We start from the raw sequence: 17,557 nt of genomic DNA, 5'->3' as shown, positions 1-17,557 counted from the left end.
AACAAGACAAACTAGGCAGTAGTGACCATGTTATAAAAATGTATTGCACTGTTATTGAACTGTTAATTGCACTGTTTTTGAGTTGCTATTGGTACTTTTTCGGAAACCTTGGAAGTTGAACGCTCCATTTCAGAACTCGAGCAAAACTTTGTGGCGAAATATATCTGTCAATATCCACAAGTTTAAATCCCCAATGACAGTGTGCTATGCTTTTTTTGGGAGGGAAATCTTTTATTACATGTATTTCTTAAAAAAGTATATCATTATAGTTAAGATTTTGTTACACTTTTTTTACACCTACTCTTACATTGTATTTTTTCCCCCCAAAAATGCCAATATATCATTGTAAAATGGATGACGTCAAGATAATTTACATATGAACGAACAGATAACACCAATGAAACTCTTTCCAAAACGAGTCAGAGCTTTTCTTCTGTCACTCACTCACACACATACTAGTAACCTGATGTCTCATTTATAAAGATTGCTGCGCCCCAAACAGGGGTGAAATGTGCGTAGGTAATTTTAACCGTAAACGTTGGTATCTATAGAAGTATAGTGCGAAGTAGTTGTTTATTTTTACTCACTTTTTCACCATACCGAGAGCTTATGCAAAGTTTTTCAGACATGGTAATCAGCGATGCCCGATGGTGTCAGCACCAAATAAAGCTCATACTCCTGAAAAACACATATGCACTATTAAATACATAAAACACCTTTCTCGCAATATTTAATCATTCCTCTAATTCTGGATGTGTTTCATATGTATTTGTTAGAGCCTAAAAACCAACATGCAGTTATAACATGGTGGGTCATTTAGGCATCGTTTATTTTGATAATTTTTACTTGAAAGATAATTCACTGCAGATGTGTCCAATAATGAGAAGAGTGCATGCAGTTCTGTGCACGCTGTTTTTTTTTTTTTAAATCTGATTTTTTTCTGTGTGTGTACGTACAATCTTAGGTGTGCGATTACGCAATGTTCTATGTTGGAATCCCTGGAGAGATGCTGTCAGAACGCAGAGAACTACCAATGCAAATTTGAAGATGAATGAAACAGAACCAAATTAGTATAATAAACTAAAAACAAACACTAAAAAAATAGCAATCAAAAAGAGAGACAGTCTATTATTCAGAGTTGTCTTATATTCGGGTAATTTCATTTCATTTCATTTTTTACTTATCTCCTTCTTTGATGTGCATCTTTGATAGACAACTTTACCACAATTATTCAGTTATACAGTGACACACCAATGCCTGAGAAGGAGCAGGATGAAGAAAAATCTTATATTTTCCTGCCCCCTTCAACATAATACGTAGTCTTACTTAATGGTATACAAACCAATAATTACATCCAAATATAACGAAAACAAACAAAAAAACACACAAAAAAATACAAGTGCAAAACTTCATGAAGTACAAACCGAGCAAAAAAAAACAAAATAAGTAATTTACACCTCACGGGATGATACAAAACAAATACAAAACCAGGCAAAAAATAAGTAAAATAATAAATATAAAGCAAAATGTAAACACTTATGGCTGTCCATATGATTTTATTGTTCAGTCTTTGTATATTTTTTTCAATTGGAATATATTCAACTTTTCATAGTATATACTAGTGTTGACCTGGTACCAAAATTATTGTGATACTTTTCGGTACTTTTCTAAATCAAGGGGATCCCAAAAAATTGCATTATTGCCTTTATTTTACCAACAAATGTTACGGTACATTAAACATATGTTTCTTGTTGCAAGTTTGTCCTTAAATAAAATAGTGAACATACTAGACAACTTGTCTTTTTTTAGTAAGTAAACAAACAAAGACTCCTAATTAGTCTGCTGACATATGCAGTAACATATTGTGTCATTTATCATTCTATTATTAGTATTAGTGATTTTGGAGCGGGGGGGGGGGGGGGGGCGGACCTGTGTTTTTCAGAGGCGGTATAGTACCGACTATGATTCATTAGTATCGCGGTACTATACTAATACCGGTATACCGGTGTTAGTATATACCGTATGCTAACAACAACTTTGTTGTTATTTGGCACTGCGACGGGAACGACCGGAAGCAACGCTTCCAATTATGAAAACGGTCTGAATGTGGCCTCTATGCAGAGGTCCCAAGCCTTCTGTCTCTCAGCAGGTCAAAGCTGGGACATGTCCCGTCTACCTGCGGGCCAGACCGACCTTTACCTCATCGAGTTAAACGTGATGCAATTATAGACCGAGCTGAACTGCCACGGCCATTACCAGCCTGTTGTCCATTAGTGACCTGTGGCTAAGGCATGGATGTCCACATTGTCTTCACTGAGCTTATTGCACACAGCATGACCTATGCTCTGTCTATACTCTGTATAAACTGTACCTACGCACAGTCAGATGCAATCTGTGTATGCATGAGTCTCAAGGAAGGTTGCGCTCAGTATTTATTACTGTGTGGGAGCGCGTGTAATTGCTGCACGTGCACGCGGCGGAGAGGCGTCGCTATGATAAGTGACTCTCCGCCTGATTAAAGAGAAGTCTCTCTTGCCATAATGAGCACAGGAGATCCATCAGCCGGCCGCCTTTGAGGAGCGTCTAGCGCATCGGCAGCTAAAGAGCCTGTGATCTCTCGGATTTTCAACGCACCTTGATTAACTTGGCGGCGTACTAAATGCGAAGGTATTGAGTTCAACGGGAGGAGAAAAGATGATGATGGTTGTTAGGTGAAGTTGGCCGGATGTATGGAAAGAACACACTCGAGTTGAGCAAATTAGGATAAATATAATAAACATTTTAAGAGGGAGCATTGGAAGACGATGAGCTGCAAGTTTATACAAAACGTCACGTTTCTGGGGAGGTTATTGTTTCGAATTTTGGCGCCAAATATGCCTCGAAAGTTGCACAAAGCAACATAGTTCACATAATGTGTGATGTCTTGCTTAGGGATGGGTACAGTACCTTTCTCATTTGATTCCATTCTGTACCAATTCTCAGGACCTGGTAATCGATACCAGTAAACGGTCGTGAATGTTAATTGTTTAAAAAATATATTATAGTCGAGGTTTCTGTGGTTTATCCGTTATACAGTGCGGAATATACTTTAGGTCAGGAAAAAAACACAAAGGCTATTTGTCTGTAAGCCTGTAAATGTGTTGGTCATGTATGATGTCTTTTTGTTATTTTTGTTTGTGATGTGTAAATGTCTATTGTTCAAATGTATGGCAGTGAAAATGAATTTCCCCAACGGGGACCAATAAATCAAAATACAAATTAATCACATGTCATCCCAACAAGCCTGTTTGCAGGGATAAAATAGCCTCTGTGTTTTTTCCTGACCTAACGTATATATTTTTAAAAATATTTTTAACATTGAGCTTTGCTGGTTAGTTGTTATCTTGTTTTCTTACTGTACACTGCAGTGTAGTGCACTATATAATAGACTTTGCATGCAGTTGTAATGCATAGACTATGGTGCGCTAGACAGGAAGTAGTCCTTGCCATTGAGTTGAATTTACCAGTCTTTTCTTTGGTTTAGCTACAAAAATTCTATATTCTTTAAGTAGTGTACTTATTACACATCAGTTGTTTGATTGCAACGTGCATCTTAGTTGTAGTTTTCATTATCAAATTTGGAGCCTTATTGTACTTTTGAGCGCCTTCTTGCTTTGTTGGCATGTAAAGTTGTTATATTACATAGGGGCAGTCTGGCTGAATCCGCTCTGAGTGCTTGACTGCTTTTTTACCGCTTAAGCCGATGCCGAAGCTGCAACCGGACGTGACGCGACGTGGCATCGTTCGACTTTAAGACTTCCGTCGGTACCTATAAAAGTACCAAATTCGGAACACATCCCTGGTCATGCCATTCGTTAGCATACGGCGCATTGACGCATTTTCTTCATTTTCATTCCGACACTTATTTCAAAAGAAGGAGCGATAAAAGAAGACAAACTTAGAAAAAGTATTTCTGACTCACGCTCAAAGCAGTAAGACTAAAGTTGCTAACGTATTTTACACTTGCAACAATTAAACCATTATCAGTGCAAGTAATGATTTAAATAATGACAAAGTCAAAGGTTTGTTGCAAATTTTATGTCACAGATGCCTCTCTTTTGTATACTGTGGTAACCCGTTTTTACATATCTTAATGCAACAAGCTAGTATTTGGGCAATTGAAAAAAAGCCGCATCCCACACACACCGCCATACAAAAACAGGCTCAGTTAAATACTATTTATTTTATTGTCAATTATTTTTAACTGATATGCCAGGATACAACTTGTCCTGAGTGTACCCTTCCTTCCACCCGAGTGCAGCCGGGATAGGATGATAGTGGTAGTAAATGGATGGATCAATCAATCAATCAATCAATGTTTATTTATATAGCCCTAAATCACAAGTGTCTCAAAGGGCTGTACAAGCCACAACGACATCCTCGGTACAGAGCCCACATACGGGCAAGGAAAACTCACCCCAGTGGGACGTCAATGTGAATGACTATGAGAAACCTTGGAGAGGACCGCATATGTGGGTAACCCTAGATGGATGGATGGATGACATGTATACAGTTTCAAACACTAACTCAAATAGAGTTTGGGATATTTTACTGCAACCAGAAATAATCGATCCAATTACGGTCTGAACTCTAAACAATTTAAGATAATACACACTATCATCAAATACATTATATTTCCACCTCTATACATGTCCATATGTAAACATGTGAGAGGACAATTGTCCTAAAGTGATTCATAAGGTGCAACTACTATTTTAGGAGTACACTCACTCATTGTTGTATCATAGACCAGTGGTCCCCAACCACCGATTGGTACCGGGGCCGCGCAATAAAAAAAAAAAAAAAATATATATATATTTTTTTTAATTAAATCAACATAAAAAACACAATATATACATTATATATCAATATAGATCAATACAGTCTGCAGGGATACAGTCCGTAAGCACACATGATTGTATTTGTTTATGAAAAAAAATAAAAAAAATAAATAAAAATAAAAAAATCCCCCCCCCCCCTTTTCAAGCGTTGACCGGTCCCCAGCTACAAAAAGGTTGGGGACCCCTGTCATAGACAATGCGTGCTCAAAACTAAATGTGATGTAACATAATTCACAATAGCTAAACATATATAAAGACAATCAACATACAAAATAACATTGAAGGCATTTTACTTACTTGAATCTTGAGAGACCCAGTCCAATAAAACAAAGAGATGAGTCCAAAGAAGGTTTTGAGTTTGTGCCCTTAAGGCAACACCTAAAAACACATTTACCATACAATATCATTACAGGGTTCAACAATTGACCCTAGAAATGTGTCTTTTGGAAAATAACAAAACAAAAACTAAACAATCACTGTTTTTTAAGGTACCTAAATCTGATGTTGTAACTTTACAATGTTGGGTTTTACAGGGTTTTAACAAAAAAAATACATTATTTTCTATGCTAAAATATGGAGGAAAATTGGAGCTGTGTGTTTTGCTGTGTAATTTCCACACAAATGGATCAATCATTAGCAGGGCGGATAAACAAATCAATTGAAAATAGCAACTAATACACTTTAAAATTAACCTTTGACCAGATATAGGATATTCTGTTAAAAGCTTTGACAAGTAATCCCTCAAAAGGGACTACATCAGACACCAAACAAGACCTTCACAAACGTCTTAAACAGGTTAATGCACATCCTGTGGCTTACTTTGAGCACCTTCATGTTCACAATGACAAAGGCCCGTCAGGTGCAGTGGAAGCACCGGATGCTTCCCGAGTCGGGGGACTCGTTGCAAACTTCAATAAAGCACCGTGCGGGGACCATTTGTGCTCTTTTATCATTTATTGGCCCGTTCTTTCTCGGGCCTGCCGGGAGTTGTCCCACTTATTCCAAAGTATGCACCTTGCCACTCAGGTGAACTCTAGTACAGGCCTATTTTTTATATTTTTTTTTCAAGCCTGAAATGCTACCCAGGGGGAAGCTTTGCGAACATTCTGATTTCACGTTCACAAGTTTTCACTCGTTGTTTTCCATTGTTTGAAGTCAAAGCTGATGCTTCTTGGTCCAGCAAACTTGCTATAGGTAAACTTGGCCTGTTGCTGTCCCTAAGCTAATTCATTTCCCTTCACAGTCTTTCACTATAATCTGTTTTCCTCTCAGATAAAACTAATCTCCTTACGTATTGAAATGCATTTTTCAACCTTTATTGAGCCAAGGCACATTTTTTTCATTTAAAAATACAGAGGCACACCACCAGTAGAAAACGTTAAAAAAATTAAACTCCACCAGGTCGTCGTGCCTTATTTTGAGTTTTTTAGTGTTTTCCTCCGTGTAGTGTTTTAGTTCTTGTCTTGCGCTGTTATTTTGGTGGCCCTTCCTGTTTTGTTGGTGTTTTCCTGTAGCAGTTTCATGTCTTCCTTAAGCGCTATTCCCCGCACCTGCTTTGTGTTAGCAAGCAAGGCTATTTAAGTTGTTGCCATCCTTCTTTGTGTGGACATTGTTGATTTTCATGTACGGATGTACATTGTGGACGCCGTAAGTTTTTGCTGTCGTCCAGCATTCTGTTTCTGTTTACTTTGTAGCCAGTTCAGTTTTACTTTCGTTTTGCATAGCCATTGCCTTTCCCTTTCCCATTTGTTCATTGTTGGTTTAAGAATTACATACCTTTTTACCTGCACACTGTTTCCCGCTGTCGTCCGCATATTGGGGTCACAACAAACCACCCTGGTCTCACCCGACATATTCCAACTTTTAAAAAGCAACCAGCTACCTGCTGCCACCTACTGATGTGGAGTATTACGTGGTTACCCTGCCGAGCTCTACACAGCACCGACACTCAACAACGGCACATTACTTGCAGATTATAATTATTGATTTGCAAAAAATATTTTTGGGATTTGCCATCCAATTAGGTGAACAAACCACAGTGGTTGAAAAACACTGCCATAGAGTATTCTATCCAGTCTCTTTTTGGGGAGCGAAATGTTTTTCCTTGCAGCAAACCACTCGCATGTGATCTCATTTGTTGGTTGTGAATGTCCGCCATCCTTCGTGGCGAGCATTGGCCCGTCGGCGCTGGCTGGTGGGTGTTGTGGGTCACCTTTGTGACAGAACCGACACGCCTGATCAAAGACGGGCCATTTGCCGCTGGGAGGCCTCGGACTCCTGCATCCAGCTGCGGCGGTCTTCTTGTCTGACCTTGGCCTCGCATCACGGAGGTTCGTGCGGCAGAAATAATGGCTAATCTGACCCCGGCTATTGCGCCTTCGGTGTCCCCTTCATCCCTCGTTTTATCTCAGGTTTTTTTTTTTTTTGTCCCTGATTCTCCGGGCGACATGGGGCAGCCCTGATGAGGCTTGCCAAAGACGGTCAGCAGGGGAAATTATAACTCCAACTAAATAACATGCTCCGTGTCCACTTTCCTACCGAAAGGGGGCACTCCGTACCGCCGCCATCTGGACCTGCCGCCAACATTAGCAACACGACAAATCTCACACCAGCTGTCTCCATCTCGGCAGCTTTGTCTTTTTGTCAGTGTGAAAATAACATTTGAATTCCAAACAAAGTATAAAGAACGGAACACAGTGGGGAAAAAAAGGCTCTTTTTGGGCTTGTTTATGCGCTGAGGCAATTCGAGCAACTTCTGCCGAAAAAGCCCTGTCTTGTTTTTTTTCATTTATTTTGTCTCTCTAAGCTCTCGCAGCGAGTGATCTATGCGTACCGCAAATGGCAAATGTCTCTTCTCATGTAAACCACTCAGGGCTTTTATTGGGGATCATTGCACTGGCAGTAACTTTGGGCCAAACGTCAGCGCTGGCATTCAAATGCTGGAATTAATTCTGCCGACAGGGTGAGGAGGTGAACAGTCTTAACACACATTTTGCTTATACTGTGTTTTCCAATTTTGAAACAGAGCACAAACTATTTGGATGTTTTTGATGGCTTACAAAAATGTTTTAATGCATAAAAAAAATATATATATATTATTTGTTCAGTTACGCAACATCACTTCTCTTATTGATCGACGGCAGTGGGGTGCAGTTTTTTTATTTATTTTATTCCATATGGCATGCTCTCATCGATGTTAACACAGACAGCTTACTCATTAAAAGGATAACAAGAAAGAGAAGATGATCATTCAGTTTTATAAGAAATGTTGTCAAATACGTATACAATATGTATATACACTATGTTGCCAAAAGTATTCCCATCCCATTCCTAAACCATAGGGTTCAATATGATGTGGGTCCACCTTTTGCAGCTATTACAGCTTCAACTCTTCTGGGAAGGCTGTCCACAAGGTTGCGGAGTGGGTTTATAGGAATTTTCCACCATTCTTCCACAAGCGCTTTGGTGAGGTCACACACTGATGTTGGTGGAGAATGCCTGGCTCCCAGTCTCCGTTCTAATTCATCCCAAAGCTGTTCTATCGGGTTCAGGTCAGGACTCTGTGCAGGCCAGTCAAGTTCTTCCACACCAGACTCTGTCATCCATGTCTTTATGGACATTGCTTTGTGCACTGGTGCACAGTCATGTTGGAAGAGGAAGGGGCCCGCTCCAAACTGTTCCCACAAGGCTGGGAGCATGGAATTGTCTAAAATGTTTTGGTATCCCGGAACATTCAAAGTTCCTTTCACTGGAACTAAGGGGCCAAGCCCAACTCCTGAAAAACAACCCCACACCATAATTCCTCTTCAACCAAATTTCACACTCGGCACAAGACTCGTCCATCAGATTGCCAGATGAAAAAGTGTGATTCATCTCTCCAGAGAACAAGTCTCCACTGCTCTAGAGTCCAGTAGCGACGTATTTTACACCACTGCATCCGACGCTTTGCATTGGACTTGATGGTGTATGGCTTAGATGCAGCTGTTCGACCATGGAAACCCATTCCATGAAGCTCTCTGCGTACTGTGCGTGGGCTAATTGGAAGGTCACATGAAGTTTGGAGCTCTGTAGCAACTGACTGTGCAATAAGTCGACGACCTCTTTGCACTATGCACTTCAGCATCCGCTGACCCCTCTCTGTCAGTTTACGTGGCCTGCCACTTGGTGGCTGAGCTGCTGTTGTTCCCAAACTAGTAAAGCCGACAGTTGACTTTGGAATATCTAGGAGCAAGGAAATTTCACGACTGGATTTGTTGCACAGGTGGCATCCTGTAACAGTTCCAGGCTGGAAATCACTGAGCTCCTAAGAGCGCCCCATTCTTTCACAAATGTTTGTAGAAACAATCTTCATGCCTAAGTGCTGGATTTTATACACCTGTGATTTGGACACCTGATTCTGATCATTTTGATGGGTGGTCAAATACTTTTGGCAATATAATGTATGTATATACATACACACACACATCTAATATGGTTGAAAACAGGGGTGTCAAAGTCATTTTAGCTCAGGGGCCACATGGAGGAAAATCCATTCCCAAGCGGGCCGGAATGGTAAAATCATGGCATGATAACTTAAAAATAAAGACAACTCCAGGTTGTTTTCTTTGTTTCACTTTGGCCCAAAATAGAACAAGCACATTATGAAAATCTACAAATCGCAAATAATCCTCTGGACAAAACACTTCAAGTTTGTTGAACATTCTGAGGAAATTGGTGCAGCTTCAAAAACACAATGAGCTTAGACTTGTATCTCTGTGTATCTACAAAGCCAGGATTAAACTTTAAGTCACAGTCTTTCTGGGATTGAAGAAAAAACACAACATGTAAACTCTTCTAGGTATCAAATACCTCCTTTGTCATGTCTACGTATCAATCCAGTGCTAACTCAACAAACCGAGGTAAAAACTATTCAAAAGGGTTAAGTTCAGAGACAGAGACATTTTGGGGGAGATAGGGTGCCAAATGACGATGTGTTTGAAGCAGAAGATATAAAACGGCAGGTTTTAAGTTTTATGTGGGTCGAAGAGGAGGAGCCACAGTCACCCTTTACTGTGTACGTCGTGCTTGGCCCGTTTGCTTGACTAACACAAATACTATTGTGACATCCAGTGGACACATTTAGAACAGCAGTTTATCTCGTTTAAAAAAAAAAAAGCAGCTAATTTTTATCAAGCGACCCGGAAAAAACCTGTTCGTAGGTTTGACACCCCTTGTTTAAAATGATCCCACACTTGGAATTGTTTTATTTTTTTTTGTAAACCAATGTACAGGCGCAAAAAAACAAAAAAGAGTTTTCTGAAAAAAAAAAATTTCAGTCAGATAAATGAATATCAGTCACGTTTTTTTTTCTTAAAGTGATACACACGTCGAGGGACACAGTATCATCACTCCTTGTCTCTCAACGGGCATCAATGCTTTAGTATCATTTGACCCATCACTAGTGTTAATTGTAAGTGAACATGTATGGTTCATATAAAGGCTTTCTTTACCTGTGCTTGACTGATGTCCTGCACGGTCTCACCCTGGGATAGGCTCCAGCTCACCCTGAACAGGAAAGGGAGGTCGAACATGAATAAATGGAATTACTGTAGATTTGAAGCAAGACTGAGTTTAAAAAAAAAAAAAAAATCATGAAAAGGGGCCTGCCAACCCTGATGTGACACATGAGGGATATTTCTCTTTCTGGAGATCAGTGAGGTTTTGAGAAAAAAAGAAACTCAGTCGGGAGTACGTAACAACAGTGGAGATGCAGAAAGAGAAATTCAAAAGGCGGGATCGCCACTCACAACGAGCTGCAGCGATGGGAGGATTTTATCTGTTTTATCTCTTACACAGACCGTGTCTTTCATTTCTCTCCTTTTTTTTTTTGTGCACTTCTTTTCTCTGCTTGAGTGAGGCAAAGATCTTAATCGCGTCTGACCGTAATCTAGCAGAGTGGAACACGTTTCTTCAATAGACCACAAAAATATGAGCTTATAGATGCTGGGGTTATTGTCTGGTACAAAGGAGGAAGGATGTGTGTGTGTGTGTGTGTGTGTGTGTGTGCGTGCGTTTCATCCCATTAGTTCCTATTGCGGTAAAAGTCGCTGACAGTGACAGGAAGTAATGAATAAGTCTCAACTTCGCTCACTTTGTGAAGAAAAAGAAAGGTGGCGCTGTTTGTGTCGGGTTATCACCCGCGCAAAAACATCCGCAAAAGAGTAGAGGTAACCTAAGTCATCGGTATTCATCAATAATAACTTACAGTAACTACTTATATACCAACACAGCATATAACAAACCATCATGTTCATAAATAATAATTAGGGGTGCAACGGTACGTCATAATCACCGTTCAATACTTGTGTCATTTTCAGTACAATAGGTGTACAAAAATACAAAAACTGTAATGTTTGGAGGTGTTGAAATTGCCATGCAAAATTGCTAATGCTAATCACTAGCAAGCCGATGGTAAAGACAATTTAAGTAGCAACAAGCCAGCTCATTCTCGAGTTTACATTACATTCAAATGTTTTTTCCAGTATCAGGCTTTGCTGACATGACAAATTGTAACATTACTTTAAAGAAGAACTGCACATTTTCGTTCACGATCATTAAGAAAGACATTACGACAGATTTTTATTTGTTTATTCTTTTTTAATTCTAAGTTTTAAATAAGTGTGAGCAAAAGTTTGCTTACTGTGGAGCCTAAGGGAGATGATTTCCACCTACAAAGCCCTTAAAAAACATCCTAACACCTCCATTGTGGTTGTATATACACAATGTAAGTGTATAAGTAATGAAGTAACAGCCACATTTAGAACAACATTTAATATTTTCATATTTTAATCATATGCGGGACATTAATTTAAAAAACAAATCACGTTTGCTTTTTTTTCCTCTTCATCACTGATTAATACTCACTGAAGACTTTATGAGAGCCAAAAAACATAATAAAACATCACTTACTGTACAAGGTCTGCTGGCAATAGGATGCAGACTGCTGGGATGTTCATATATTCCCATTTAGGTGAAGCTTGACTCAGAAAAGGGTGGGGACCAAGCATCTTTTCGTGTCATCCTTGCCAGTTCTGGGTCCTAAATAGCTGTCAAAGTGTCCCAACTTGTCGGATTATATCCTCAGCCATCTACTTTTCGAGTGAGATGTATGATTTATGATCTACAATAAACTTACAAGGAGCAGAGAAGCGAGGAAGCAGCAGACCACTCGATAATGTAAACATGGGCACACAAGCTTGTGATCACGGCAGTGCTATGAATAGTTTGTCTGCGTTAGAGCTTATAACAACAATATCACTAATAACTGGTTAATAATCAAGTCATAAAATGTAAATGGAGTATTGTTGGCACTTTTTTTCATGGTTATTTATTGGATTTAATGGGCGGATTAGTGGAGCTCCAATTGGCTCCGCAGTATGCAGACTTTTAATTACGCTTATTTAATATTTAGAATGCATTAAAAAAAAAATCCATCTGTCGTCATGTCTTTTGTAATGATTGTGAACGATAGGCAAATTTACTTAAAAAAGTGCTGCTCCCCTTTAAGGCAGTTCGACTGAGTCCGCTGTGAGTAATGCTTGAGTGCTTGTGTTCCTAATGTTCTATATAACGTACTTATTTTAGGACACGACTGCAGGGATGTGAGGAAAAAAAGAGGGAAATTGAAAGAAAAACAGGAATATTTCTATCAGCACGAAGTGCTGCCACGTAAACCCCATAATATAATTTTTAAAATAAAGACTACATTTTCTGCAGCTGGGTGCATTTTGAAACAATATTCCACCTTTAGATTTATTCTCATGTACCCACCTCTTTTGGCTTTGTTTTGTACCTAGATTTTAAAACATTTTTAGTAGATAATTTACTAACATTATATTTGAAAATTTAATATAAAATTATATAACATGCATGCAAATAAATCGGAAAATGTTTCCCATTTGGCAACGCTATCCTGTAGCCACGCCCTCTCGGGTAGAATACTTCGGGTGTTTTGACCTCTGTTTACAATCTGTACCTTCTCACTGGCTACTAAGTAAGAACTACAACTGGTTCAGAACCAACAGTGTTCGGATTGTAATCATCCAAATATGATCAGTAGCAAAGTGGACAGTCATCAACGTTGTGGAAGCGAACGGAGACAACAAGCAAGCTTGCTCGATGGTTAGCTAACTTGCAAGCTTGTTACGGTGCTCCTAATAGTCTACCCGTCCTGCAACCCAGTGCGAAGTTTTGGCAAGAGGAACAGCGAGTACCTACGGCTGAGGCGAACATTTAACAAATGTTGTTTAGATCAGGGGTCCCTAAACTACGGCCCGCTGGCCTCTATCGGCCTGCCAGCGTCCCGCGAGAAGTCCCAATTTGAAAAAAAAAATATATATATACTGTATATATTAGGTCTGTGAATCTTTGGGTGTCCCACGATTCGATTCAAAATCGATTTTTTTTTCAATTGAACACGATTCTCGATTCAAAAACAATTTTTTTTATTTTTTATTTTATTTTATTTTTTAAATGAAAACAATACACAACAATACCATAATAATGCAATACAATTTCAAAACCAAACCCGACCCAGCAACACTCAGAATAGCAATAAACAAAGCAATTGAGAGCAATTGAGAGAAGACACAAACATATCATCTAAAAGTAGTGAGACAAAAATGAATATTATCAACAGCAGTATCAATATTAGTAACAATTTCAACATAGCAGTGATTAAAAATCCCTCATTGACATTATCATTAGACATTTATAAAAATTAAAACAAAAGAACAACAGTGTCACAGTGGCTTACACTTGCATCGCATCTCATAAACTAAATGTCTAATGATAATGTCAATGAGGGATTTGTAATCACTGCTATGTTGAAATTGTAACTAATATTGATACTGTTGTTGATAATATTCATTTTTGTTTCACTACTTTTGGTATGTTCTGTGTCGTTTTTGTGTCTCCTCTCAATTGCTCTGTTTATTGCAGTTCTGAGTGTTGCTGGGTCGGGTTTGGTTTTGGAATTGGATTGCATTGATTTGGTATTGCTGTGTATTGTTTTATTGGATTGATTAATTTAAATTAATAAATAATAAAAAATAAAAAAATAAAAAAATAAATTAAATGAGAATCGATTCTGAATCGCACAACGTGAGAATCGCGATTCAAATTGGAATCGATTTTTTCCCACACCCCTAGTATACATATATATATATTTTTTTAATTATTATTCTTTTTTTTATCTGTCCTTTTGTAATCCATTTTCGTTATTCTCTGTGTCTCCTAGCCGCTCAAGGAAAATCATATTGTGTAAAAATGCATTTTCCCATTGATAACTTGACATCATCGCGCTCCGAGGATATATATATATATATATATATATATATATATATATATATATATATATATATATATATATATATATATATATATATATATATATATATATATATATATATATATATATATATATATATATATATATATATATATATATATATATATATATATATAAAATGGATGGATGGATGGATGGATATATATATATATATATATATATATATATATATATATATATATATATATATATATATATATATATATATATATATATATATATATATATATATAAATATATATAGTCGAGGTTTCTGTGGTTTATCCATTACTTAGTGCTGGAGCGGAATATACGTTAGGTCAGGAAAAAACACAGAGGCTATTTAATCCCTACAAGCCTGTTTCGCAAACTTTTAACTCGGGGGCCGCATTGAGTTAAAAAAATCTGGCCGGGGGCCAGGCTGTATACACACATACATATATATATATATATATATATATATATATATATATATATATATATATATATATATATATATATATATATATATATATATATATATACAAAAAAGTTTGGGGACCCCAGGTTTAGATCATATTTTTATTAATCTGTCATTTAAAAAACGTGAAGGTGATATTTTTACGCCAAAATGAATGTTTAAAAACATGGATTTCCGCATTTTTTGCAGACATTTCACATAAACCAAATAATAGCGGCAATGTTCATCTTCAACATATACTGTATATGTAAACAGTGTACATCTATAAAAAGGTAAACTGCAGAACTTTTGAAGAGGGCAGGGCATAGAGAGTTTTAATTGCAATCAGGGAACGCCTCCACAAACAAACAACTTGTAGACATATGCAGGTTAGGTAATAAAAATGAGTGTGGATAATTGTGCAAAATTTACATCAAAACATATCCAATACAGATTACCTAGGCCGTGTCAAATGTTGATTAGAATAATCATTAGTAAGATCCTGTGCTTGTTCTATGATTGTCATTACATTTTCTTGCAAAACACAAGTGGAGGGAGTCCTTTAGATGCTCATTGAGCTAAAGTCTCAAGAGATGTATACAAGAATCTCACATTTTCTTCTAATTAGGAATTGTACCAAGTTTAACTGCAAGTGCTCAACTTTCCATCTGGTGCTTGCAACCCACTCAAAATGTCAACAACGTAACACACACAAATTGTTTGTCAATATCTGCTTCAAAGTTTCTTTCGCTCTTTTAACTTTTTACATGTGCCATTTTTTTCCCCATCGCCTTGTCTCTGTCACCTCTTTTCTTCCTTCTTGTTGCCTTTTGTTGTCACTTCCCTTTCTATTTCTTTCTCGTGTCTTTGTCAATTTCCCCATGTGTTATTTCTTGGAGTTGTTCCTTCTTTTCAAATATGAAGAAATCCTTATTCATGTCAGGGGAAAAAAAACACAGCAGTTCCTAAATCCACTAGAAATATAAAAATGGGATGGGGAAATGTCATACTTATAATTTCTTTAACTTTAAAAGGCATATCCCTAACGCCAGTAATGACAATGCAAAATCTTTGTTTTAGTTAAATTAACTGACACAGTCCATGCTATTGTTAGACTCTAGTTTCGTTCCATAGCAACGCATCCTTCTGTGTTGCAGCCTGCTGCTACGGCATTTACTTGTTGTTGTTCGAGCGTTTTGCAGATCGCCCAATTGGAAAGGATCTTATCGGGCGTTAATAATGGCAGCTACGGGTAAAAAGCTGAGCGGGGTAGCAACAGATGCCTGCTTCCCTCCAGTGGGTCTGCTCTCTGCTTTCTGCTACTCACATATTGAGCTCTAATTAACACTGATGTGTATTAATTCTGTAAAATACTTAAAAAAGAAGAAAGGTGGGAAAAAGACCAAATTAATTCCTATTTTCTATTGTTTAGTTTTTTTTAACATTTTGAAAATCATGCCTGTATATTAATGTTGCATCGTTTTAAGGTGGCGTCTCAAGTCTCATTCAGGGGCCATTTGTAGCATACACCTGTTTATTGATTAGCCCACAACGTGAAGGAAAAAAAACCAAGAAATCTTATGAGAAAACTCTGCAATGCTACAAAATGTCACACTCGTACTAAAAAATATTTACTTTGTCTTTTACACAAAATTAAGATGTAGGCTGCTGAAAAGTGGCATAAGCAGTTTTTGGTTAATATGTCACCATTATATAGAGTGCATCAACACGATAATCACATATGCAAAATAGCCCTCATCAAATTTGATGCATGACACAAATTGTTACATTATTTTAAACAAAAAACAAGTTTATCAATTACATACTTTTCTTATACGTGTGCCAAATAAGACTTTTTGAAACTATGCCAGTTTTTAAACGGTGCCTGAACCTGCGCATTACAAATAAAGAAAATGTACAAATATATTTTGTGACAGACAAGTTATAAAGAATAACCGCTTACACAATTTAATGATATAAAAATATATATAACTCAGTAATAAAGTCACTAGTAATTAGGGCTGCAACAACTAATCGATTAAATCGATTACAATCGATTACAATCGATTATAAAAATAGTTGGTGATTAATTTAATCATCGATTTGTTGGATCTATTCTATGTGCATGCGCAGAGGCTACTTTTATTTTATTGTATTTTTTTATTTTTTATAAACCTTTATTCATAAACTGCAACATTTACAAACAGCTGAGAAACAATAATCAAAATAAGTATGGTGCCAGTATGGTGCCAGTATGCTGTTTTTTTTTCAATAAAATACTGGAAAGTATAGAAATGTAGTTTGTCTCTTTTATCCGATTATTAATCGATTAATCGAAGTAATAATCGACAGATTAATCGATTATCAAATTAGTTGTTAGTTGCAGCCCTACTAGTAATATGTAACCAAATATACCAAAAAAATCCATTATAATAACAGCAAAACCAGTAGCAGCGCAAAACACTATGGATGTGAATCTTATAACTCACAATTTAATGTGATTTCGATCTTTGGGTGACAATTCGCTTTATAATTTTGAATTCATTCAGAATTGTTATGAATAAGAATCACAATTTGATACAAACATTTTTTTTACGGCACCCGTTCAAAACACAGATAATTTGCAAACAAATTTGCTAAATTGTACTTAAGTGCATGTTTTCCACACAACATAAATGGAGCATGAATTGATTGGGAAACAGAATATTGGCAATGTAAGATAAAAGTTTCAACAATGTTTGCTAAGTAATTCTACATGTCAGAATTGCTTATTAATTGAGCAAAATTAAGTTGGTATATCAACACGCTTGTGTTGTAATGTTGACGTTCAGAATTCTGGTGTTTGTGAAAGCACCATGTTCAGCGTAATGA

The 17,557-nt window shown here is 37.3% G+C and overlaps 1 protein-coding gene across 6 annotated transcripts in view; it reads left to right on the top strand.

The window, feature by feature from the left end:
- Positions 1–17,557, top strand: part of celf6 (CUGBP Elav-like family member 6) — a 439,773-nt gene that overhangs the window by 178,251 nt on the left and 243,965 nt on the right. The gene's annotated exons all lie outside the window — the stretch shown is intronic.

Source organism: Entelurus aequoreus, linkage group LG02, assembly GCF_033978785.1.
Source record: "Entelurus aequoreus isolate RoL-2023_Sb linkage group LG02, RoL_Eaeq_v1.1, whole genome shotgun sequence".
NCBI classification, from domain to species: domain Eukaryota; kingdom Metazoa; phylum Chordata; class Actinopteri; order Syngnathiformes; family Syngnathidae; genus Entelurus; species Entelurus aequoreus.
Note: the sequence above shows the minus strand (reverse complement) of the source record. Positions and strands in the feature narration are given on the sequence as shown.